This window comes from Pinus tabuliformis, chromosome 6, assembly GCF_031772625.1.
Source record: "Pinus tabuliformis cultivar Carrire ecotype Pingquan chromosome 6, CPIR1, whole genome shotgun sequence".
Classification (NCBI taxonomy): Eukaryota; Viridiplantae; Streptophyta; class Pinopsida; order Pinales; family Pinaceae; genus Pinus; species Pinus tabuliformis.
In genome coordinates this window covers 1,500,168,179-1,500,184,750 of record NC_142292.1, presented here as the reverse complement: position 1 = coordinate 1,500,184,750, position 16,572 = coordinate 1,500,168,179, and positions in this window count along the sequence as shown.

The following is a 16,572-nucleotide window of genomic DNA, read 5'->3' as shown; positions in this document are numbered from 1 at the left end:
TTATCTTCATCCTGGTCTTGTCCTAAATACTAAATGTTGTTGTAAACATTATGTCTCTTCATACACTAAGACATTTCCAAAGCATAATTGTTTGTCGATAGTATTAATTGTTTTATATGTGAGGAACTTGAAATGAAGAACATGTGTGTAGGGGGGTAAGAAAAGAAGAACACGGTGCATGGGCATGTGTGTGATTGTATCATTTTCAGTGAAAGAAATATACTCGTTTAAAATTAGGGTGTAGACTAATTTATAAATGAAATGACATTTTTCATGACTATTTTTTTTGTTATTTTTAATCAAAATCTGTCATAGATATTTAAAAGCTTGAGTTTAAATTATTTAATAAGTGCTCCAAGAGTTTTTTAGAATATTGAATCCATTTATATATTCTAAAATATATTTTGAATGACAAAAAAAATCTCGAAATTCTATTGCTAATAAATTTTAGTAAAAAAATTTGTTTTATCTATAAATTAAAATAAGCCTAAAATTATTATAATTAACCCAATTTATTTGAAAATAAGGAATATATAGCTTTAAAATGAAAGAATATAAAGTTTTTTAATAAATTTCACGAATCTATATTTATGTGATATGTTTTTACTTTATCACACATTAAAAAAACGTTGTTTTACTTTATTTTAGTTAATGTGCCACTTGGAACGTGAAAGGGAGATGTCTCGCACTTTACGTGACAAAATCACTTGCTTGTGTGCAATTAAAATGCTGACTAGCATCACGTAAATGCTTTTATAAAAGTTAATATAATTACTCTTAACTTTATGTAATTATTGCAAGGTTAGATTTCCCTAATTTAGGCCTCTTCCCCATTTTAAAATGGCATCTGACTTCCATAGGCAATGGCCTCTTCAAAACAAGAAGTATTATTTTATACATATGAGTGGTAGAGATTGTAAATTTCAGTATAAGGATTTCTTTTATGAATTTAAAAATTTGCAATTTTAGTTATTTAAAATTATAGTTTTAGTTTTACCAACAATTTTATAATCAAATTAAATTAATGATAATAAAAAATACATATATTTAAATTAATTAAATTAAATTATAATATTTTAAACCATTACATAGCATGAATCCAAAACCTTATAAAATATTTTCTCATATATAGTATAATATCTTTACTTTTATTCTTTAAGTATCACATTTTAGGATATTATTTTTAATAAGATTAGTAATAAAAATAAATTTAATAATAAATATTTATCAAATATAAATTAATTATTTTTAATTAAATATTTTTATTTTAGTAAAGAAAACTTAGTTTAAGTGGTATAGTTCACATTTATTATTTTATAAACAAATAATTTTATTTTTTTTAAGATGTGGAACCTCTTAATTTTTTTTTGCAAAATCCAATATTTGGATTTTTATGTGAGTCCATCTTCTCAAGATTGCAATTTATAATGAGGAGTAGCAACGCAAGTATTGCTTAGTTTAAGACCACCATCTCTATTCATAGTGTTTGTTCTTTTTTCAATCTCTATAGCTTCTTTAACCTTTTTTTTTAAATAATGTTCTTCTCTTTGGATGAGTTTAGCATTTTCCATGCAGATGTAATGAGAGGAGGAACATGCATGTTCTGCCAAGGAAAATTTTGATGTTCTATTCCTTAATATGTCTGTTGCATGCTCTTTGAGTCTAATGCTAACAAATCTTCCTAATTCTCCTATGTATTATTTTCCGCACGAACAAGGAATGGTGTATACGCCTTTATGTTGGTTAGGGCACAACTAGTCTTCGATAGAGAGGGGTAAAAGTAGTCTTATGTTATGCTTTTTTAAAATTTTCGCAATTTTATTTGTAGATTCTTTTATGAAGGGAAGGGTGATTCTAGGGAGATCTAAAGAAGTTTTTGAATGCTTTTTATTTAGGGCTTGATGGATAGATTTTTTAATGATGTTTTTATTACTTTTAAAAGGTGGTCAAGTTCATGGTTTAAAAGATAAGGATAAAAAATTCTAGATGCTCTTGTAGTTAGGGTTTTGATGACACCAATTTTTTGTTTCGGATGGTGATGAAAGGCAACGTGCAAATATCTATCAGTGTGGGTTTTTTTCATGAAGACTTGGTACCCTATTTTACCATTTTTCTTGGTGAGAAGGATGTCAAGGAAAGGTAATTGGTTATCTTTTTCAATTTCTAAAGTGAATTTGATGTGATCTATCAAGTTTTTCTCTTCCATGGCTCCATTTTGTAAATATGTCATCTACAAATATTTTCCATTCTTCTGAGGTGTAAGGAAATGATATAAGCGCTCTTTGTTCAAAATGTTCCATGTAAATATTGGCTACTATCAGAGATAATGGTGATCCCATGTCCCATAGCTACGCTATATGTTTTCTCATAGATTTTTCTTTTGTAAGTGACATATGATGATTGATGACGCATTTCTAATTATTCCACAGTTTCATTGTCAATAATGGTACTCATAACATGGATCACTTCATCTACGAGGATCATTGTGTAGAGTGATACTATGATCATTGTGTAGAGTAATACTATATCAAAACTAACCACGAAATCCCCATCATTTACCTTTAAATTTTTTATCCATTTGACAAAGGATGCAAACTCCATGCAAAGTCTTTAATAAAAGAGGAGGAGTTGCCAAATAATAATTGCAGTTTTTTGGCAAGGTATTGTGCAAGAAAGTAGGTGGGCGACTCTACGGTATTTACTATGTGCTTTAATGGGATACCAATTTTATGTATCAGCGGAGCTATGGGCTACCAATTTTATGTATCTTCGGAGCTCCATATATTCTAGGTATAATTGAGCTAGATGGTGTGATTCTCCTTTTTTGTTACAACGTCCAAAAATGATTCTTTTATTTATGTGTTGACTTGTTCAGTTCTTTGTCCATAATTCTGTAGCATCCACTTTAGTTTAAATGATCATACATATTTTCATCATAATCATGTCTGTTCATTATTATAGTGGCATTTTCCTTAGTCTACATTTAGAATTGCGATGTTACACTTCAGGTTTTTTAGCGCAATTATTTCTTCCTTGGATATATTGCTTGCAGGACGTTTGGCGATTATGAGAATTTTGGCTACATCTTGTCTTATTTCTTCAGTTTTGAAAGAGTCGATGTCTTTGATGGCTACTTCAACGTTGCTTATTATTTCTTCAACCGGTATTCTGTTTGGTGTTATGGAAAAATTTAAGCCTTTTTGGAGAAGAAATTTAGATGCGCTGTCTAAAGTGAGATTTGGAGATTAATCATTGTGGAAGGATTGTTACAGACAAGAGCGGTGATTTCCTTCAGCTCATTATTAATCGAAACTTGTGCGTTATTGAATTCTTTTGTGCGTTCGATGAGAGCTGTGGGATTACCATGTCCGATTTGTTTGATGGGAATCGATGAGAGCTGTGTGCTTATATTTGGAGATACTGTCTCAGAAAAAACGTTGTAATTATTCATTATATTCACGTCAGAATTTGAGCATGTATTAATTTTAGGTCTGTTTTGTATGATATGTAGGTTATTTATTTTATTCTTCTTTTTAATTAGATTATGTTCCAGCCATCGATATACTTTATAATAATTTATAATTAGTATGAAATGTTATTTAATTATTTAATATTAAATGTTATTATTTAATTAAATAATAATTATTTAATTTGAAATTATGTAATATAAATATGAACCCTTAGATTAATAAATTTTAGGGATTGCGGCCTGGAGTATGCCGTAAAACTGCTTCTGCTTGGCTAAGAGCTCGTCTTCCTCGGACGTAAGGAAACAGGTTAACGGCCCAAGACCCAGAGGCATCTGGCAGGAGTGAGAGCCTGCTCCCGATTACGGACCACCAGCAGGGTTATGCCAGGTGGCGTGGTTTTCCTATTTAACAGTGATGAGTCAAACCCAGCATTCGCGGATAGCAGCCAGAGATGGCTGTCCTCACTGTTGGTTTGACACCTGAGTTGATAGGTTTTACCACCTTCGGAAAAAAAAAAAAAATAAATAAATAAATAAATTTTAGGGATTGATATTATAAACTCAATAGAATATTAAACCCAAGAGGTTAATACTAAAACCCCAAGGGAATAATATTAACCCAATGGATAATAAACCCAAGTGATTATTACTAAAAACCCTATGGTTTATAGTATTAATCCCTTAGGTTTCTTATTCCCTTGGATTTATAATATCAATCCCTTGGGTATATTAATCTAAGTGTTCATATTCCTAGGGTGTGATATTATTCATAGGTTTATAATATGAATCATTAGGTTCAATATAAATCATGGTCAACCAAGGGTTTATATACCTTGGACTTATAATATTAGTCCCTTGGGTCTAATAACATTAGTCCCTTGGGTTTACAATATCTTGGGGTTTTAATATTAACCATTGCATTTATTATTCCATTGGGTTTATAATATCAATCCCCTCGTTATGCTAATGCAAGGGTTCATATTCCTAGGGTTTAATACTAAAACCCCAAGGGATAATGAACCAAAGGCAATAATATTAAACCAAGGGAAAATAAACCCAATGGATTAATACTGAAAATCCAAGGAATTATTAACCAAGGGGAATATTGTTAAACCCTAGGGATTAATACTATAAACACAAGGTATATAAACCCTAAAAAAATATTATCAACCCTGAAATAAATATGGTTGACCATGGTTAAGAATGGTTCATTTTTATTTTGAAAGAATCCTTGTCACAATGGCATGTTGGACCATGGTCAGCCATCTTTATACTAGGGTTTATAATATTTATCTTATGGTTTGTATACCTTGGGTTTATAATATTAATTCATTTATGTTTATAATCTCTTAGCTTTAATACTAAAAATCCAAGGAATTATAAATCATAGGGTGTAGTATTTAACCCTACGGATTATTTAACCCACAGAATATTATACCATTGGGTTTTTAGTATTAAACCCAAGGGATTATAAACCCAAAGGAATAAAATTAAACCCATAGAATTAATATTATAAACCCAAGATATATAAACCCTAAGATATTAAATACCCTCGAATAAAGATGGTTGGCCATGGTCAACCATGGTCCAATGTCGCATTGTAACAACGATTGTCTCAAAATGAAAATCAACCATTTTTCAACCATGGTCAACCATGTTTATTTTAGGGTTTATAATATTTATCTAAGGGTTTATATACCTTGGGTTTATAATATTAATCCCTAGGGTTTAATATTATTCTCTTGTGTTTATAATTCCTTGGGTTTTTAGTATTAATCCCATGGGTTTATTATCCCTTTAGTTAATATTATTCCCTTGTGATTTTATTATTATACTTTAGGAATATAACCGTAGGGTTAATAGTATTAATGCATCGGGTTTATTATCCCTTGGGTTTATAATCACTTGGGGTTTTATTATTAACCCCTTATGTTTATTGTTAACCCCTTGGGTTTATAATATCAATCCTTTGGGATTATAATATAAATATTATAAACCCTTGGACCATGGTTGACCATGGTTGATTCTCATATTAAGACAATATTTGTCACAGTGCAACATTGGACTATGGTTGATGATGATTAAATTTATAAAACATGGTTGACCACAGTTGACCATGATTAATATTATAAAAACAAGGGAATAATAGACCCTAGGGATCAATACTAAAAACCCAAAGGATTATAAACCTAAGGGAATAAAATTAAACCCTAGGGATTGATATTATAAACCGAAGGGATAAAAATTATAGACCCAAGGTATATAAATCCTAAGATAAATATTATAAACACTAAAATAAACATGGTTGAGCATGGTTAATTTCCATATTGACCATGATTGATTTTCATATCGAGATAATCTTTGTCACAACATGACATTGGACCATGGTTGACCATGGTTTATTTCCATGTTGAGACAATCTTTGTCAGAATGTGACATTCAACCATGGTTGACCATGGTCGATCATGGTTGATTTTCATATCGAGACAATCTTTTTCACAATGGGGCATTCAACCATGGTTGACCATGGTTGACTATGGTTAACCAAGGTTCACCATGATTAATATTATAAGCCAAATGGAATAATAAACCCAAGGGATTGATATTATAAACCTAAGGGATTAATACTAAAACCCAAAGGGATTATGAACCCAAGGGAATAATATTAAACCCAATGGATAAATATTATAAACCCAAGGTATATAAACCCTAAGATAAATATTATAAACACTAAAACAAACATGCTTGAACATGGTTTATTTTCATATTGAGATAAAGCTTATGACAATGTGACAACATATCATGGTTTACAATGGTTCACCATGGTTAATTTACATATCAAGATAATCTTTGTCACAATGCGATGTTGGACCATGGTTGATTTTAATATTGCGACATTTTTGTCACAATCCAACGTTTTACCATGGTTGACCATGATTGTCCTTAACTGTCCATGATTTTCATATGGTGACAATTTCTGTCACAATGCAACATTCGTCCATGGTTGACCATAGTTGATCATGGTTGGCTATGATTGATCACGATTAACCATAATTGATCTTATAAACCCCAGGGATTCATATTATAAACCCAAGGGAATAATAAACCTAAGAGATTAATACTAAAACCCAAATGGATTATGAATCAAAAGGAATAATATTAAACCCAAAGGACAAATATTAAAAACCCAAGGCATATAAACCCTAAGATCAATATTATAAACACATGGTTCACCATGGTTGATTTCCATATTGAGACAATTCTTATCACAATGCGATGTTAGACCATAGTTGACCATTGTTGATTTACATATTGAGACAATATTTGTCACAATGCAATGTTATACCAGGGTTGAGCCTGGTTGATTTTCATATTAAGAGAATCTTTATTAGAATGTGACCTTCGACGATGGAAACCCTGGTAGATTTTCATATGGAGACAATTTTCTTCACAATGCGCCATTCGAGACCATGGTTGATTTACATATTGGGACAATCTTTGTTACAATGATACATTGGACCATACTTGACCATGATTTATTTTCATATCGAGACAATTTTGTCACAATGCAATATTCAACCATGGTTGACCAAGATTGATCATGGTTGGCCATGTTTCATTCTATAAAACATGGTTGACCATTATCAAACATGGATAACTATAGTTGAACATGATTGTCCATGATTTTCATATGGAGACAACTTTTGTCATAATGTGATATTCGACCATGGTTGACCATGAGTGGCTATGACTGATCTTGATTGACCATGATTGACATTATAAACCTAAAGGAATAATAAACCCAAGTGATTAAGATTATAAACCCAAGGGATTAATACTAAAATCTCAAGGGATCATCAACCCAAGGGGATAATATTGAACCCAAGGAACAAATATTGTAAACCCAAGTTATATAAACCCTAAGATAAATATTATAAACACATGGTTGATCATGGATGATTTTCATATTGAGACAATTTTTATCACAGTCTGATGTTAGACCATGGTTGACCATCGATGATTTACGTATCAAGAAAATCTTTGTCACAATGCGACGTTAGACCATGGTTGACTATGGTTGATTTTCATATCGATACTATCTTTGTCATAATGCGACGTTAGACCATGGTTGACCATGCTTGATTTTCATATCAAAACAATCTTTATCACAATGTGACGTCAGACCATAGTTGACCATGCTTCATTTTCATATCAAGAGAATGTTTGTCGTAATGCCACATTAGACCATGGTTAACCATGATTATCCATGGTTGTCCATGCTTTTCATATGGAGGCAATTTTTGTCACAATATGACATTTGACCATGGTTGAAAATAGCTAGTTATAACTCACCATGATTAACAATGATTGATATTATAAACCCAAGGGATCGATATTATAAATTCTAAAATAAGCATGCTTGACCATGTCTCATTCCATAAAACATGGTTAGCCATAATCAACGGTGGTTGACTACGGTTAATCATGATTTTCATATGGAGACACTTTTTTCCACAATGCAACATTCGAGACCATGGTAGATTTATATATCGAGACAATGTTTGTCACAATGCGACATTGGAATATGGTTGACCATGATTGATTTTCATATCAAGACAATCTTTGTCAATATGTTGTTGGCATTATGATTCTGGTTTGGCTCTATGGTACAGGTGTTGTACTTGATGGCAACTCACTCAAGTGGAAAAATTCTGTTCAGGCTCTCAAAATGATGGAAAATAAGAGGTTCGCAGGTGCATCGTTCAAAAGGTGCGAACCCGCAGGTTCGCCGTCTAGGAAGTGCAGACATACCCGCAGGTTACCCGTTCATAAGGTGCAGTCCCCCAGTTCACTCACTCCAATGTAGAGAAGCACACTCACATGGGGTTTCTTATGTTTGGCCCTTGGTATTTAGCCCGTCGTTCATGATCCTATGGTTTTGGCCCATGGTTTAGGATCTAAATTATTTGAACCCCTGTTTGGATCCCTTGTATTGGTTTTCGATGGTTTTGTCCCATGGTTTGAATAAGGGCTTGCCTATAAAAAGGAAAAGAGATCACTTGGCTAGACACTTGTGAAATTTAGAATATCTTAAGATCTGAAAGATTGGGTGATTGGTTTTAAAAGCTAGATCAAAATCAAGGAGAAAATTTAAGGCGAATCTATTGATAAGTCGCGATCTCTTGGGCGCATGATCAGATCTATGGATCTGAGTGACTGTGGAACATTGGAGGACTGTTAATTTGGCCCTAATCAGAGGTTCACAGGTGATCCACGGAGTGAGTGCGGGGTACGCAGCGCAGGAGAAGGCGCAGTGCGGGGGTACACAGCTCAGGAGAAGGCGCAGTGCAGAGGTACGTAGGGAAACAGAAGAACAAGTCGCGGAGGTACACTGTCAGGCGGGCAGTGCAGGTGCGGATCCGAGCAAAGGTACACAGGGCAGCATAACGAGTGGTGTGAAGATACGTAGAGCAGTAGACTGACCAGGTGCGGATCTACGTAGTTTAGACACAGAAGAGTTGTGGGTATTCGCAGGCCACTATTGGTGAAGTTGCGGACCTATCTTGAAACATTTGTTGGCTGTATTTTATCTATTACTGCAGAGTTCTGGGTTTAGATTTCTGATATTGCCTTTCTGTTTACAGCATTCTGAGAAGTTGGGTGCCATTGGTTAATTGTATAAGGAGATTGGGTGATTTGCATGTACTTGATGATTATTTGATCTTCTTGGATCGAGTTTGAAAATTAATGAAACATGGTCCCTAAAGAAGTAAAAGAGCAAAGGGGGTTGTAGCTCCCTTCCAGGAGAGACTGGAAAATGAGAGAGAGTTGTAGCTCTCTACAGGTTGCAGCCTGCGTACTGGTAAAGGACTGCACCAGTACAAAATCCTTGTAAAAGAATTTTATAATTGAAAGAAGATTGAGACCTATTGCAGCAGGCGGTTTTAACCCACATTGGGTTTCCACCTTATATCTGGTGTTCTTTGGTGTGCTTATCTATTTTTCTTGTTCTTGTTCATTATTATATGGCACTGACATACAAATTAATGATCAATATCTGAAGAATAAATTAAAGTATAAATCTTGAAGGCATATTGAAAAGAATTTGATAATACTGATTCACCCCCCCCCTTTCAGTATTATTTCCAACAATTGGTATCAGAGCAGGTTCTTCAGAAGAAGCTTGATCGCTTGAAGAAAGATCTTTCATCATGAGAAACTACGAGAGGGAAGCATCAATCAGGCCACCGATTTTTGATGGGACAAACTTCTTTTATTGGAAGGTAAGAGTTACTGCCTATCTTCAATCTCTTGGCACAGAAGTATGGGATATCATAGATACAGGGTATACTTTTCCATCAGCAACTCCTACATATCCGGCTGAGAAGAAGAAATATGAAACAAATGCAAAGGCGGTTAATACTCTATTGGGATGCCTATCTCAATCAGAATTTGTTAAGGTAATGCAGTTTAAATCCACAAAAGAGATATGGGACAAGATTGTTCTGAGCTATGAAGGAGATGATCAGGTAAAACGAGCAAAACTTCAAACCCTCAGAATTCAGTATGAAAATCTCAAGATGTATAATGATGAAAGTGTGGCTAACTATTTTCTTCGTGTAGATGAGATTGTTAATTGTATGAAAAATTTGGGTGAAGAAATAAAAGAGGTTGTTGTGGTTGAAAAAGTTCGAAGATCTTTGTCCCCTAGGTTTGAATCTAAAGTTTCTGCAATAGAAGAAAACGAGAATCTACAAAGCCTTAAAATGTCACAGCTGCACGAAATTCTAACTGCTTATGAAATGAGGAAAGGAGGTCAATCAGACAGGAGAGAAGCTACCTTTAAGGCTTCAGGCAAAGGAGAGTACTATGAGTCAGGACACGTGTCAGAAGAAGAAGAAGAATCAAATTTTGTCAGAAATCTTCAACGGGGTATTGGTCGTTTCCAAGGTAAGTTACCTTTCAAATGCTTTGCTTGTGGAAGAGTCGTTCACTATGCTTCCAAATGTCCTCACAAGGATAATATTGACAAAGGGAAGGAACCTGTTAGATGGAACAAGAAATAGAATGCAACTAAGAAAAGTTACTACACTCATGAAGACAGTGATGGCCTATCAAATAGTGATGAAGATGAACAAGGTAATGATTATAAACTTTTAATGGCCTTTGAAGATGATGATTACATGGACGTTATAGATGTAGATGGTTTTTATGAAGAGATTTCTCGACTATGATCATTGATACTCTGCAATTCCAACTCGATGAAAAAGAAAAGTCTCTTGAGAAGTTAGAATGTGAAATTCTTGGCCTTAGAAAAGAAATTGAGAAAACAAAGGCTCTTAATCTTAAATTTGTTAAAGGATCTGAAACTCTGGATGAGATTATGAATGTACAACGTTTTCCACTAATCAAGATAGGTCTGGGTTATAATGGAGAAACATATCAAGCATCCACCTCAAAGAGTTATCTTGATGTAGCAAGGAGGAATGAGCAAAAGCCCGATGAAGATCACTAGGTAAGGCAGGGATGAATTACATAAAGAACAAACAAATACTACCAGGTAAACCCGGGGCAATCCATCTTAAGGGTGAACAAAAGCTACAACCAGCCACAGGTAAAAACTTCTCAATTTGCTTCAAGAATGGATGACAATGGAAATTACAATCATTTGGCTGGTAGATTTGATAATCGCAGAAGTTTCTTCAATGGCCAATGTTTCTCTTGCCATAACTTCGGTCACAAAGCAGCTCAATGTGTTGCTTATAAGACAATCATGACTAGAGAAGCTCAAAAAAAAAGAAGTATGACTGGGATTACGAAAAGGACCTATAACAACTTTTCTGCCCTTGAAAATGAAATTGAATGTTCTATTTGTAATAACTTCGGTCATGAAGATTTGAATGTAGGAGCAGGTTTCGGCAGACAAAGGAACAAGCCTCAAGCACTAGAACATGGAGAATAAAGGAACCACAAATAGAAAGATGTGGGATAGCATTTTATGAAGAAGGACAAGAAAATCTATGCTACATCGACAGCGGATGTTCGAAGCATATGACAGGTGATAAAGAAAAACTTGAATCATATACTGCTTTAGAAAAGGGAAAGAAAGTTTCTTTTGGAAATGATACCCCTGAAGCCATAAAAGGAAAAGGCACTTCTCAGTTGAAAGAAAAGGTCAAAGTTGGAAATGTTTTGTGTGTTGATGGCTTCAAGCATAATCTACTAAGTGTCAGTTAGATGTGCGATCAAGGAACAGAGGTAATATTTCGATCAAATGGATGTAGTGTTCGTGATCTTGATATAGGAAAAACAATGATCAAAGGCAGAAGAACTCCAAATAATCTATACATATTTGAAGAAGGACAACAAAAATGCTGAGCAAAGATGATGAACATTGGTTATGGCACCGGAGGTTGGGGCATCTAAGCTTTCCACAAATAAGGAAAGCATTCAAATACCAAGCAGTTCGTGGTCTTCCAGATATCAAAATTCCAGACAACACCATATGCAAATCATGTTAGTTTGGTAAGCAAACCAGAACTAACTTGCCTGAGAAGGAAGGATCAGCTAGCAAGCCTCTTGAACTAGTCCATATAGATGTATGTGGTCCATTTTGGAAAAGGTCACCTCGAGGAGAAGAATACTTTATATTATTCATTGACGACTTCTCCAGGATGGTTTGGTTGGGACTTATGAAACACAAGGACGAAGCATTTGAAAAATTCAAATCTTTCAAATCCTTGGCTGAAAACGAATCAGATCACAAAATTAAGTGCCTCAGGTCCGACAGAGGTGGGGATTTTACCTCAAATGAATTTTTCAATTTCTGTGAAGAACATGGAATAAGAAGGGAATTCTCTACAGCTAGGACTCCTCAGCAAAATGGAGTGGTGGAAAGGATGAAGAGAACGGTCCAACAAATGGCTCGTGCTATGCTTGATGAGTCTGGGACTCCCGCAACCTTCTGGGGAGAAGCTGCTTTTGCTGCGGTTGTTATTCTCAACAAAAAAAATGTCCGAGTGAACAGCACTCAAACTCCTCATGAGCTCTGGTATGGTGAGACTCCTTCGGTAAAGCATCTCAAAATTTTTGGAAGCAAATGCTATATTAAGAATAATGATGAACAGCTTGGCAAACTTGAACCTAGAGCAGATGAAAGCATTCTCCTTGGTTATTCTCCCCACAACAAAGCATATAAGTGTTACAATAAAAGACTTGGAAGAATTGTTGACATCATTGATGTAGTGGTTGATGAAAAAGGATACATTCCTAGGCAAGTAAATTATGAAAATATCGAAGAAGATGAAGACTAATCTCCAAATCAGATTGATGATGAAGAAGAACCTCAAGGGGCACTAGAGGAACAATTAAGGATAGAAGAGAAGACTCCATCCAGGTACGTTCAGAAGAATCATCTAGAATCTCAGATTTTGGGGCAGAAAGAGGCAGGTGTACAAACAAGAAGAACAATTGCAGAAGCCTCAAGCTATTTGGAATTACTCTCCTCCACTGAACCACAAAATGTAAGAGATACATGCAAAGATGAATGTTGGGTCAAGGCAATGGATGAAGAACTTGAGCAGATCGAAAAGAACAACACTTGGGAGTTGGTTCCTAGACCAAAAGATAAGAATCTCATAGGGACAAAATGGATCTTCAAAAATAAGTTGAATGAAAATGGGGAAGTAATTAGAAACAAGGCCAGACTTGTTTGTAAAGGGTATGCTCAACAAGAAGGAATAGACTTTGAAGAAACTTTTGCTCTCGTTGCTAGACTTGAGGCCATCCGAATGTTCCTTGCTCTCTCAAGCTTTCAAAAGTTCAAAGTATTTCAAATGGACGTAAAATCAGCCTTTCTAAATGGAGACTTAGAAGAAGAAGTGTACATGGAGCAACCAGATGGGTTCATCCTTGGGAATGATCCAAATCTTGTATGCAGACTAAAAAACGCTGTCTATGGTCTTGAACAGGCTCCAAGGGCTTGGTACTACCGCTTGGACAAATATCTTCATCAACAAGGGATTTCAAAGGGATCAACACATAGCAATCTTTATATAAAAATTGAAAATGTCAAATTACTAATACTTGTTGTGTATGTAGATGATGTTATCTTTGGCAGCAATGAAGAAGCTATGAGTCAAAGCTTTGCCTTGGTGATGCAGAAAGAATTCGAAATGTCTTTGCTTGGAGAACTGACATATTTTATTGGACTGCAAATCCAACAAAATGAAGGCGGGATCTTCTTGTCTCAAACTAAGTATCTCAAGTAGATTTTGAAGAAATATGGCATGGAAGATGCAAAACCAGTGTGTACCCCCATGGTCACAGGATGTAGCATCAGTGCAAATGATGAATCAGCAGCAGTGCATCAACCAACCTACAGACCTATGATTGGAAGTCTTCTTTATTTGACAGGTACCCAACCAGACATCATGCATGCAGTTCAGGCAAATCCAAAGGAAACTCATCTTCAGGCAGTGAAGAGAATTTTCAAGTACCTTCAAGGAACTCAAAACTATGGTTTATGGTATCCTAGAGATACAGATCTCACACTTCATGCTTATACAGATGTAGATTGGGCCGGAAGCGTGGATGACAGGAAGAGCACAAGTGGTGGTGCATTCTTTATGGGTTCTAGATTATTATCTTGGTTCAGCAAGAAACAGAGTTCAATTGCATTATCTACAGCTAAAGCAGAATATGTGGCTGATGCATCTTGTTGCACTCAACTCCTTTGGATGATGCAGACCTTGCAGGATTTTCAGATCACTTGTACTCCACCTATCTCCATCTTATGTGATAATACAAGTGCAATCAGCATTTCAAAGAACCCAGTCACGCATTCAAAGACCAAGCACATACTGATCAAGTATCACTTTCTCAGGGAACAAGTGCTTGAACAAAAGGTTAAGTTAGAGTATGTTCCTTCTAAGGAACAAGTTGCTGATATACTCACCAAGCCATTGCCCGGGGAGACCTTTGAATACCTCAGGCAAAAGCTGGGGGTTATTGATGCATCATCCTGTTGTTGAATCTCATCTGTTTCAGAGATTTTTGGGTGTACGAAAGGTTCATATGGGGTATACGTGTACATTTGCTGGGTTGCGGATTAGTCGAAGATCGAATGGCACACGTTCAGGGGGAGCATATAATGCATTGTTGGCATTATGGTAGAAGATCTTGGAGGAAGTACAGAAGGAGATCATGGATGCTGATCTGAATAGTGCTACAATACGTCTCTATATCTTTCATGGTCAATTATGGTGTTTGATGGATTATGGTTCTTCTTGAAGAAATTTCTTTCCTTTTGCAGATCTGATTTATAGTCAGGGGGAGCATGTTCTCACGGGGAGCATAACCCTTTGCCCTTGATGTCAAAGGGGGAGAATGACGTTGAGGATCTTGAGGTTGCCATCAAGTCCAAAGGGGGAGATTGTTGGCATTATGATTCTGGTTTGGCTGTATGGTACGGGTGTTGTACTTGATGGCAACTCACTCAAGTGGCAAAATTCTGTTCAGGTTCTCAAAATCATGGAAAATAAGAGGTTCGCAGCTGCATCGTTCAAAAGGTGCGGACCCGCAGGTTCGCCATCCAGGAAGTGCAGACATACCTGCAGGTTATCCATTCATAAGGTGCGGTCCCCCAGTTCACTCATTCCAATGCAGAGAAGTGCACTCACGTGGGGTTTCTTATGTTTTGTCCCTTGGTATTTAGCCCGTCATTCATGATCCTATGGTTTTGGCCCATGGTTTAGGATCTAAATTATTTGAACCCCTGTTTGGATCCCTTGTATTGGTTTTCGATGGTTTTGTCCCATGGTTTGAATAAGGGCTTGCCTATAAAAAGGAAAAGAGATCACTTGGCTAGACACTTGTGAAATTTAGAATATCTTAAGATCTGAAAGTTTGGATGATTGGTTTTAAAAGCTAGATCTGAATCAAGGAGAAAATTTAAGGCAAATCTATTGATAAGTCGTGATCTCTCGGGTGCATGATCAGATCTATGGATCTGACTGACTGTGGCACATTGGAGGACTGTTAATTTGGCCCTAATCAGAGGTTCACAGGCTATCCACGACGTGAGTACGGGGGTACGCAGCGCAGGAGAAGGCGCAGTGCGGGGGTATGCAGCGCAGCAGAAGGCGCAGTGCGAGGTACGCAGCTCAGGAGAAGGCGCAGTGCAGAGGTACGCAGGGAAATAGAAGAACAAGTCGCGTCGGTACGCTGTCAGGCGGGCAGTGCAGGTACGGATCCAAGCAGAGGTATGCAGGGCAACAGAACGAGTGGTGCAGAGATACGCAGAGTAGTAGACCGACCAGGTGCAGATCTGCGCAGTTTAGACATAAAAGAGCTATGGGTATTCGCAGGCCACTATTGGTGAAGTTGCAAACCTATCTTGAAACATTTGTTGGCTGTCTTTTATCTATTGCTGCAAAGTTCTAGGTTTAGATTTCTGGTATTATCTGTTTACAGCATTCTGAGAAGTTGGGTGATTCATTGGTTGATTGTATAAGGAGATTGGGTGATTTTCATGTACTTGATGATTATTTGATCTTCTTGGATCCAGTTTGAAAATTAATGAAACGTGGTCCCTAAAGAAGTAAAAGAGCAAAGGGGGTTGTAACTCCCTTCCAAGAGAGACTAGAAAACGAGAGAGAGTTGTAGCTCTCTGCAGGTTGCAGTCTGCGTACTGGTAAAGGACTGCACCAGTACAAAATCCTTGTAAAAGAAGTTTCTAATTGAAAGAAGATAAAGACATATTGCAGCAGGTGGTTTTCACCCACATTGGGTTTCCACCTTATATCTGGTATTCTTTGGTGTGCTTATCTATTTTTCTTGTTCTTGTTAATTATTATATGGCACTGACATACAAATTAATGATCAATATCTAAAGAATAAATTAAAGTATAAATCTGGAAGGCATATTGAAAAGAATTTGATAATACTGATTCACCCCCCCTCTCAGTATTATTTCCAACATATGCGACATTTGACCATCTTTTACTAAGATTGACCATGATTGACTTTTAAGAAATATATATTTATATTTTATATAAAAGTATAAATATTTTAATTTAAAAGAAATTCAATAATATAAATAC